This window comes from Desmodus rotundus, chromosome 6, assembly GCF_022682495.2.
Source record: "Desmodus rotundus isolate HL8 chromosome 6, HLdesRot8A.1, whole genome shotgun sequence".
Classification (NCBI taxonomy): Eukaryota; Metazoa; Chordata; class Mammalia; order Chiroptera; family Phyllostomidae; genus Desmodus; species Desmodus rotundus.
In genome coordinates, this window is record NC_071392.1 from 49,561,624 (window position 1) to 49,571,450 (window position 9,827).

The window sequence follows — 9,827 nt, forward strand, 5'->3', positions numbered from 1 at the left end:
TATTCTTCTGTCCTTGTACCAACACTTGAACTGTCATTGTGAGTACAGGTTTTTAGTAGCTCTAGACATTTGGAAGTATAATTACTCCAGTTTGTTCTTTTCGCACTATATTTATGCTTAGCCATCTTCATTCCCATATACATTTAAAAATAGCCTATCCATTATTGACAAATATTATTCTTAATATATTTTCTAGAATTAGCACAAATTTTCACCCAATAACTCTCAAAAAATTAAATTATGCTTTACATTAAATGAAATAATATAGGTTGAAAACCATATGAATTAATTATGGTTATATTTTATTAGATGATATAAAATACAAAAACAATTTGAGTTTTGTATTTGTTTTAAGTTAGAAATACAAATTTCAACTCATGTGCTTTACAAACTTACATAGTAGACTCCTGGGTTGAGGTCAAGTGTCTAGTTGGACTTGAGATATGTCTGATATCCTACCACTGATAGGGAAGGCTAAAAAGAAGTCTGTTTAATGACTGAGGAACCTCCTGAGATAGAGACAATTCATTCTAAAGCAAGAAGGATCAGACTTAAAGAGCTGAGCCAGTAGCTGGGCTTGGTTGTTAGTGCACAATTGAGAGTGGGGTAACACGGGGCCTGTCACTCTGGGATATGTTCTAGAGCCAGATTCATAAGCTCGTGTTCGGGTTCTGTGAAGAAAGGAAGTTGCAATTCAAAGGAGCTGCTTTACTGAGATCTCTACAAAAGGATGGGACATATGCCGTGCTCTTGGCAACCACTACAACAATGTAACCGCCAAGTTAAAGGAAGGCATTCTGCCCTGGTCTCCGGGCACATCTATAGCTCTGGACACCTCAGGTCTTAATGATGGTGCCCTGCAACGGTGCACGGAGGAGAGCAGTCCTCGGCAGAATGGACTTGCTCGTGAAACCATGTGAGGCACTTTGTGGAACTTTCAGAAACATCTGAGGGGCCGTCTATCTGGGACTCAGACCTATGTGAACAGATGAGGCGAGAGTCTACAAAGCACCCATCATGCAGACAATATAACAGTGCAACAAAGGCCACATTAACTTTAATCATATAAACTTCCATTTCATTAAAAAAGCCATAAAGTGACAAATAGAGAGAGAGAAATGAAAATAATGAGGAGGGAAGGAAAGGAGGGCCAAAGGGGGAAAGAAGACAGACAAAAAATGAAAAGGTGAAAACACCACTGATGGCATTAGGGAAGGAAAAGAAATAAAAAGGGAGAATTAATTGAAGAAACAGAAAAAAGGAAGGCTAAAATAAAAGGGGGAGAGGAGAAGGGAGAAGAGCTTCGCGAAGGCCTGCAGCGGGTGTTGAGGTGATATGACTTCTGCCCAGTGCTCTGAATGTCGAAGTGAAGAAATTCTATGAAGCAGCGGTAAATGGCAGGAGTAACTGTGACTCTCTTAAGGCAGGCAAATGCCTCGTCATCTAATTAGTGATGTGCAGGAATGGATGAACGAGATTCCCACTGCCGCTATCCAGCAAAACCACAGACAAGGACGGGTTTGATGGATCAGCAGGGAAAGAAGACCATGTTGAGCTTGACTTTAGTCTGGCACGGTGAAGATACTTGAGAGGTGTAGAAAGTGGGAGGCCCTTGTTAGATTCTTCTCAACTTCAATGTCTCTGGTTATATTTTGTTTGCTTTTTTCTTCTATTGATTATGTTCCAGTTAAAGGTGAGATCATATGGTATTTGTCCCTCGCCTGGCTTACAATAGCCGGTGGGGGGGGGAGGAACAGTGGGAAGAGGGGATTACAGGAACTACTATGGAGGACACATGGACAAAACCAAGGTGGAGGGTGGAGGTGGGGGAGGGAGGTGGGTTCAGTTGGGGTGGGGTGGAGGGATGGGGAGAAAAGGCATACAACTGTACTTGAATAACGATAAAAATTAAAAAAAAAAAAGTGGGAGGCCCTAGGCGCCCTCCCCTCCCCTGGAGGGAGCAGGGTGGGGCCCACCAGCCTTGCACCTCACACTGGCTATCATCAATAAATCAACAAGTAACAAGTGCTGGTGAGGATGTGGAGAAAGGGGAACCCTTTTTGCACAGTTGGTGGGAATGCAGAGTGGGCGGCCACTGTGGAAAGTGGTATGGAGATACCTCAAAAAATTAAAAATGGAACTGCCTTATGACCCTGCAATCCCACTTCTGGGAATTTATCCAAAGAAACTTGAAACACTAACTCAAAAGAACATAAGTAGTTCATTGCAGCATTATTTACAATCTCCAAGATATGAACTCAGCCCAAGTGTCCATCAGTAGATGAGTGGATAAAACAACATGGGATATTTACACAATGAGATACTGCTTGGCCATAAAAATTCCACAGATGAGTAATTTTACCCTTTGTGACAACATGGATGGACCTGGAGAACATTATGCTAAGTGAAATAAGCCAGTCAGAGAGAGACAAATTGTAAGAGAAATACAATACGATTTTACTCATCTGTGGAATTTAATGAACAAACTGAACTAACAAGCAGAATAGAGACAGACTCATAGATGGATAGCAGGCTGCCAGCTCTGGGCTGGGAGTGGGGGTTAGGGTATGGAGGGACTGAGCAAAAAGGAAAAAGCGTTCATGGACATGGGCAACAGTGTGGTGATTGTTGCGGGGAGGTGATAAAGGGGGATAATGGTAATGGAAACAATACATTAAAATATATAAAAAATAAAAAGTTAAAAACGAAAAGAAGAAGAAAGAAGATATCAGGAAGAAATAGAAAGGAATGATAAAGAAAGAATTCGGTAATGGGCAAAGAAAAGTCAAATGGAGGATTAATTTCAATACAATTATGTCATTTAAGAAGTCAGAGAATTTAGCAACACTCCTTCCACACACTACTCTACCACCTGATTCTTGGTCTCCCCTTCCCTGACTCTATTTTCTTCCCACATAATAGTTATCATCAGCTAGAATGCTCTAAAATTCACTTATTACTGTTTATTTTCTTTCCTAGCTTCCTTCCCTATGTTAGAACATAAGCTTCACTAAGGCAGGGTTCTTTGTTTCATTCCTGGACATATTCTAGGCACCAGAAAAGTGAAGAGTGTCAGGTGCACAGTAGGTGCTTAACAAATAATGTTGAAAGACCAAATTGAGCTGCAGTGATGCTGAATAAGGCCAACATAGTGGACAGCAGTCATCTAAGTCTATAAGACACTCAGAGCCTATGCTAGCTCTCCCAGACTCTACTCATTTAGAGTCTGCTGACTGAGGCAGCCTACTTCATTCCTTTCTTCAGGAACATCTTTGGACCTGGACATAGAGAAACTGTTTTTGCACAGGATCTCCTAGCGTCAAGGACATCTCCAATGCTCTATTTTATATCTTAGAACAAGTACTCTTGTGTTCTAAGTCACTCCTTTCTTAAACACTTTATCTTTTGAAATACAGATTTACAGGAATTTGCAAAGAATTGTATGACAAGATTCCCACATACCCTTCACCCAGCCTCCCCCAATGTTAACATCTGGCTAACTACAGAGCAACATAAAACTCAAGAAGCTGGCATTAGTGCAAACCATAGATATTACTCATATCTCACCAGTTATAGGTACACTCATTTGTGTGTGTGTCTCTATGCAACTTTATCCCAAGTATAGCTTCCCAAGTGTGTAAACACCAACACAATCAAGATGCTTAACTTAGCATCAACACAAGACTCCTTCTGAGGGGCCTTTTGAAAAAGCACTACAGGAGCGTATCGAGACTTACGGCTGGAGTTGGAGGTACACCTCTCATATTATACTTCCTACACCCAGGGTAAGTCAACCACCTAATATTCTGCTTTAGAATTGTTGGTGATTTTCTCCACTTTTATTCATTACTCACCCAAGCTGGGAGGAGCTCTAGGCCATACAGGAGGAGCATCTAAAGTTCACGCTTTAGAGCAGAAGAACAGCATGAGTCCTTGACCAACCAGCCCTGCAAGCTGACAGAGATTCCTCAGAGGGGAGGCCAGGTATGGCTCTTGTCTTAGTTCAGGTTGCTACAACACATTACCATAGACTGGGGGGCTGAAACCACAGACATTTCTCTCTCACAGTTCTGGAGGCAAGAAGTCTGAGATCAGTATACCAGCATGATCAGGCTCATGGCCGATGCCCTCTCCTGGTTTAGAGAGGGTTGTGTTCTTGCTGTGTCCTCACGTAACTAGCTAGCTCTCTGACCTCTTCTTGCAACAGCACTAATGCTATTTGAGGGCTCTACTCTCCTGATGTCGCTACCCCCAAAGCCCCCACCTCCAAATACCTTCACTTGGGGATTATGACTTTAACATACAGTTTTGGTGGGCGGACACATTTGGTTCACTGCTGCTTTTTTCAAGGCACCTGTGAACCAGGTGGCACTGCTACACACTTGAGGACAGATTCTGATTTCTTCGAGTTGATCAAAGTAGCCAGTCTTACCCTTTCAGGTGAATTCACTTCCTAGCTCATGGATTTGTGGTAAATCTAGCTCGCCAGGACCCTTTAACCCATTTCCCCACGCCTATACCATATACAAAAGGAGGTCTGGTCATCCTTCTCTACTCTGGCACAGCAGTATTCAGGTGAATAGCAGAGGTCTGGGCCATTCAAACATACTCGTGAGGTCATGACCTTTCTCTGGTAAGCTCCCAGTTAAGTGGGTAAGGGAAGGAAGTGGTGAGAAATGAGGCTGAGGGTTGGACTGGAGCCAGATTATGAGGGGCCTTGTGAACCACATTAAGGATCTTGGATTTTATCCTCTATTCTGGAAAGAGATAAGGGCAAAATGGCTGGGTTACATTACTTAGCTAATCCAGTCAACTGACCTGGATACCTAGAAATAAATTCAGAAGGTGCAATTAAAGTAGAAATGAATGAAGCTTTTGTTGTTTAGTTTCCAGGGAGAGGAACAGATGGATGCAGACAAATTGGCTTTTGTGACTTAGAAATAACAAGCTTGTTCCGTAGATGTGATTTTTATTTCCCTAGTTTATCCTTTTAAAGGCAATTTTAATATTCTATTATCTATAATGATATGAGGCATTACTTTTATAATTAGGAAAACATGTGCTATATTAAAGTACTTAGGGTAGAAACAGACACTGATTTGAGATTGTGGAGTTAATATTTCCTTATGAACAGGTTGCTGTTTCCGTATAAGAGCCATTGTCTCCTCTGGTTTTACTTGCTTGTAAAACAAAAAGAATTTTCAGTTCCTAAAACAAAGGAAGAAGTGATTGCTTAGTATTTCTACTTAAACCAGTTATTAAATGTCTGTGACAAAATACAAGGTCTAGCAAAGGAAAGCTCTGTGCTTGTTGCCACTTTCTCCCCAAAGAATTCAAGGTCTTGAGCCCTTGGGAGAGACCAGCCACTCTTCTTCCCCACCCCCACCCCCTCTCTACATTGACAGGTTGGCCTAAACAGAGATACAGTTAGCCACACAGTATGAGGAAGCTGAGGATAGAAATCTGTGCTTGGAGGAGAAACAATACGAAGGCCAAATTGTTTGCTTAAATAGCTGAGGCTAGTTCCTCTTTTTACTATCATCTACCCTACTCCCAACCCCAGGACACTAGTTTTTCTATCAGTTTCTTATTCATTCATTCACTAAGTGTTAACTGTGCGCCTATTTTGTGATTGGCGCAGAACTAGGAGCTGGGTATACAGTGGGGTAAACAAAGCATATACCACAGACAATAGACAATCTCTGTTCTCATGAAACTTACGGGCCAATATGGGAGATGGCCAACAAACACCCTAATAAATGTATGATGACTACTTGTGGTAGGAGCTTCAAGGCAACAGTGGAAGGCCTTCTGTTACAGGGAATGACAGGGGAGGAAAGGCTATGCACTCTCTGAGGAAGTAATTTAAGGACAGAATTAGCATGTACAGACCTAGGGGGAAATTGTCCAAGCAGAGGGAACAGTGTAGGTAAAAGCCCCTAGACAGGACAGATTTCAACTGAGAAGGCGGTTGTCTGGAATGGAAAGGCCAGCAGGACGGGGGTGGCTGCCAACACAGGGCTCTAAAGTTCAAGAGTTTGTAATGGGAAGGTGGTGAAAGACTTTAAACTGGGGAAAACATAGCCAGTGTTGTGTTTTTGGAAGATTACTTGGAGAGATACCCAGCTTTGCTTGTTTCTATGTGCGGAGTGGCTCTCAATGGACACACAAGGATCTGGCCCTTTGGGCTGCCTCCAGGAAGGGAACTGGGTGGCCAGGGGACGGGTGGGCGGGAGGAAGAAAGTCTACTGTAGTTCCTTTATGAACTTGATTTTGCTATTATATATATCCTAAGACTGGAAGCAGGAAGAAGAAGAAGGCTATTGCAGATGTCCAGGATAAATGCGAAACATACCTAGGAAAACCTGGCGATCAGATGGGCGTGAACAAGAAGGAGGAATTGAGATGATCCCTGCTTTTGGATACAGGATCAAGCAACTAAGTGGACGGTGATGAGAACTGAAATTGGTGAGAGTTGAAGAGGGACTGTTGGGGGACATTGGAGGCTCCAGAATTTTTATTTAATTGAGGCATAGAGGTGGCCAACTCATTGGAAGTGGGAGCCAGAAGAGATCTCTCTTAAATATTCATTTGCATGGCTTTCCTTTCAGCCAGGACACATTGTGTTACACTGGCAGTAACCTACAGTAATATACACGTGAACACACACCTCAAAAGTAAAGAAGTGACTCAGGGACTTATAAAATAAAGGTTTTTTTCTACATCTTTCTTGCTTGTTCAACATTTGCCGTGGGTCTGAATTACTCTTTGGGCGGTTTCCCCCACGTGGTAGCTCAGCATTCCTGGTTGTTTTGATCTTAGGCATCTACAATTCAACAAAACAAAGAGAGGTGAAAAAAAGATAGCAAGGAGAATTGTGTGCTTGCTTTTAAATATATCCATTCAGAAGCAAAATGTATAATTTTAATTCACATTTGAGAGGCCCAAGTAAGTGCCATAGCCACATCTAACTTCAATGATGTGGATAAAATCCTCTCAAATGTCTAGGACAGGAAGGAGAGCTGGAAGTATTGATGAGCTCTAGTATTGTTTATAATGCTACTTTACATAAGGATGGAAAAACTTCAGAAGTCCCTATCAAAGAGGGGGGCAGAATTTATGAAGAGAGGTGGAAAGTGGCCCACCAATGAGCAAGCTCCTCTTCCCACCCTGCTCCCATTCCAGGTGGTGTTTTGTATGTTGAAGGTGGGGGAGCTCAAGAATCCCCACTCTGGATGTGTCAAGGTCAAGATGCCCGTATCCCAGTGGAGGTATCAAATAAGTAGTTAACTCAGAAAGCCAGAGGATGGGTCTGGGCTGGAGATACAATTCATTTGGGAGATGAAAAAATTTATGTATCTCCAGTTGGAGATGAGTGTGTGAAGCCCAAGAGAGCAGCCTAGCCTGGTGGTTAGGGGCACAACTGTGTGAGGAAAAGGCAGAGAGGGTAATTAGAAGGCAGTTGTGGACAGAACCATGCTGACAGCTGAAATTAAGGGGGTTCTGCAAAGAAGGCTGAAGAGGAACAAAGAGGAAGGGGGGAATCAAGAGTGATATTGTTAAAACTAAAAGAAAAGGGCTTTAACAGTATGTGTGTTTCTGTTCTTACCAAAGCAAACCCCTGTGCTTGTGCTATGGGCCCTTCCCCTTTTGTGTCTCAGGTCCCCTCTCTGTCTACGGAATCACATCGATCAGCACTTAAACATGCTCTAGTGACACATCCCTTCGCATAGAATGAGGCCCACCTCCTCCATCTGCCTTTCTAACCCCTGTCATATCAAAGCTTCAGGCACATGGCCTGCCTTCCAGTTACTCCAATGTCCCAAGGTTTTCAGTGCCTTTGCACTTACCCTCCCTTCTTCTTGGCAGGCTTTCCCCCAAATTTTCTAAAGATAACTCTTTTTAACTCTCACCTTAAATGGCATCTTCCCAAAGAGGCCTTCTTTGCTCACGCTATGTAAAAGCACTTGTCCATCCTCACCCTTATGCCACGGGTGGTTGTCTTAGTCCATTCAGGCTGCTATAATGAAAATGCAATAAACTCAATGGCTTGTAAACAACAAACAGTTATTTCTCACAGTTCTGAAGGCTGGAAAGTCGAAGGCTATAGCCCTGGCAGACTAGGTATCTGGTGAGGATTCACTTCCTGGTTCATAAAAGGTACCTTTTCAGTGTGTTTATATGGTGGAAGAGGGCTAGGGATCTCTGTGGGGTCCTTTTTATAAAGGCACTAATTCCATTCATGAGGGCTCCACCCTCAAACCTACTTATATTCCAAAGTTCCCACCTCCTAATACTATCACCTTGGTGGTTAGCATTTCGATGTGTGAATTTTGGGGGAACACGGATATTCAGACCATAGCAGTGCTTTATATCACATTATCCTGCTCTATTTCCTTCATAACACGTACAACTCTCTGATATTGTTGTTTAGTTGTTTACATGTATACTGTGAGTTTCAGCACATTTTCGGCAATTTTAAGATAATATGTTGATAAGGGAGTTGTTAATAATATGATGTAAGTAACATTTGAGCAAGCACTCTGAAATTCAGAATGCAATGCAAGCAGAGAAGTTAGTCAAAGGTTGGCACTTTTATAAGTGCTTGCTGCCCCACCAACTGAAGTTGTGGGGCTCACCACCCCTTGCTCTGGCCCCAGGCTGGATAACTCTGATGTTATAACCTGGCCACACCTTTGAGGCAGGACCTCATCTGTCTATACATTGCAGTGCCAAGAACAGTGTCAAATGCATAGTAGTTGTACAATAATTATTGAATGGAAGTTAAAAGTTGCAAATGATGCAGAGAGCTTAGATTCGGGCAGAAAACCACCCAATGATCTTTTAAAAAGATACTATTTATTTTTAGACAGAGAGAAAAGAAGGGAGAAAGAGAGGGAGAGAACTATCGATGTGAGAGAGAAACATCAATTGGTTGCCTCTGGTGCATGCCCTGACGGAGACTGAAGCCGCACCCCACTCATGTGCCCTGGCTGGAGACCTTTTGCTTTGCTGTATGATGCCCAACTGAGCCACGCTGATCAGGGCTCACCCGGTGGTTTTGACATGAATTTTACTGGTAACCTCAGTGGGGCCATTTGCAGTTGGGTAAATGGCCAGATTGCAGGGAGGGAATAGAAAGAGAAGAGAGGAAATAAAGCCAGGGAGACTGATCTTTCTAGAAGCTTGGTTGCAAAGGGAAGAAAGAGTAGGGCAGTAATTACAAGATGCAAAATGTAGAGAGTTTTGTTTTGTTTTAAAAGGTAGAGACTTCCACTTTTTTATATTTCAGGAGAATAGAGCCAGTAGTGAAAGAATTGAAGATATAGTGGAGGGGATAGATAACTGACTGACGGTGTGTAGACAAGAGCGGAGTTAGCATATGTAGGACAAAGAATTGCCTTTCCTGTTGCAGGGGAAAGGCGGAGCAAAGACGTAAGGATGGGTTAGAGGGGGGTCAGGAGACTGAAGGAGTGGGCCTGCCACTGGCCTTATTTTTTTTCTAAACATAAATCTTGGAAACATGGTCTCAGAAATCATTGTTCTCTTCAATTTCTTCTCTTAATCAGCTTGATTCTGCTTCATATTTGTTTCCATGCCCTCTTCACGTTTGCAGTATTGTTCTTTGTCAGCTGCTCCCTGTTCTTGACCTACCTGTAGCCCCTAGGCCTTCTGCTGGGTTAGTGTGTTACCATAGCCGGCCTTCTGGAATCACCCTGCTTTTGGACACCAAATTACAAAACCTTCCATCCTATGAAACTGTAAGGTTTCCAGGCTTTTATCTAAGTTTTCTAAGTACTAGAGAGGATTCCCAAGGAGTGTTTTCA